We start from the raw sequence: 1414 nt of genomic DNA, 5'->3' as shown, positions 1-1414 counted from the left end.
GAGCCCGACGCGGGGCTCGAACCCACGAACCGCGAGATCATGACCTGAGCGAAAGTCGGACGCTTAACCGACTAAGCCACCCAGGCGCCCCTCTTGGGGAGGAGTCTTAAAACATGTCGTGGGTTCGAGCCCCGCGTCGGGCCCTGTGCTGACTGCCAGCTCAGAGCCTGGAGCCTGTTTCAGTCTGTGACTCCCTCTCTCTCTGACCCTCCCCTGCTCATGCCGTCTCTCTCTCTCTCTCTCTCTCCCTCCTAGAAATAAATAAAACATTAAAAAAAAACCATGGCAGTGTGACAATGACGGGCGATTGCCCTGGAGGACATGGCCAAGGTAAACCTCTCTAAGGGGGAAAACCTCACCTGAGAGCTAAGTAACAAAGAGCCGCATGTGTAACAATCAAGGGGAGGTGCGTGCTAGGCAGAGGGAAGAGCGCGTGCACAAATCCAGAGATGGGAGTGAGTCTAGTTCCTGAGTTTCCTGGGTCCCCCTCCATCCACCTACCTCCCCCTCCATCCCGCGCCGCACAAGGTCGTGTGGGAGCTTGTCCACACGCTAGGCTCCCATCTGCGTGGCCAGCCCTGGACCGAGCCCTCCACAGCTGTCACAGCCCCTCACTGCCTGGTCTTCTCCAGTGTGAGCTCCCCTGCGGCAACAGAGCTCTGAACTGGAAAGAGCCGGTCCCTTGTGGAAGACCGTGGTGTGTGGGAGCAATTAAGATACCAGATCTACCCACTTGGGACTAAAGTCTACATCTCTCCGCCCCTGGCCACACGTCCCTCTCCTCTGCCCTCCGGGCGATCTCACTTGATTACAGCCGTTTACAGCATGAGTCCTCTCCCTTTCTCATCTGCGTGAAAGTGGGTATGATTACAGTACCTTGTCTTGTGAAGACTAAGCGGATTATTACGCGTACAGTGCTTGGAGCTATGCCTGGCATCTGGAACTCAGAGATGTTCATTTTTAGTGTCATTGGTAACGATTCGTTTTAATGTATCTTTCTCACCTCCAGGTGGAGTCCCTGTCTGGTTCATCTCAGATCACTGGCGCTTATCCAAAGTGCATAGAAGGCACTCTGTAAGTGTCAAATAAAGGGAGCAAAGACGAATGAAATGATCAAGTGAATCCAGTGATTCACCCAACCGACATGTATTGAGCACCTGCTTCATGCCGGGTTCCATCAGGATGCTGAGAACAGAGACGAGCAAGGCAGAATTTATCCCTGACTTCACGCAACCTGGGTTTAAAGAGGGAAGACAATATATTAGAAGCAGATTTGAGAAGGGAGTAAAAACCAGGTCAGTCCGCTTAATGACACTGCAGCCGATCCGAACCACTGGAGGTGGCCCCTAAGGGTAGGGGGGCGGTGAGCAGGCGCGGCAGCGCAGCGCAGCACGGCAGCAGCGGCCGCCCCGCG

Source organism: Crocuta crocuta, unplaced genomic scaffold, assembly GCF_008692635.1.
Source record: "Crocuta crocuta isolate KB4526 unplaced genomic scaffold, BGI_CrCroc_1.0 scaffold541, whole genome shotgun sequence".
Taxonomy (NCBI): Eukaryota; Metazoa; Chordata; class Mammalia; order Carnivora; family Hyaenidae; genus Crocuta; species Crocuta crocuta.
Note: the sequence above shows the minus strand (reverse complement) of the source record.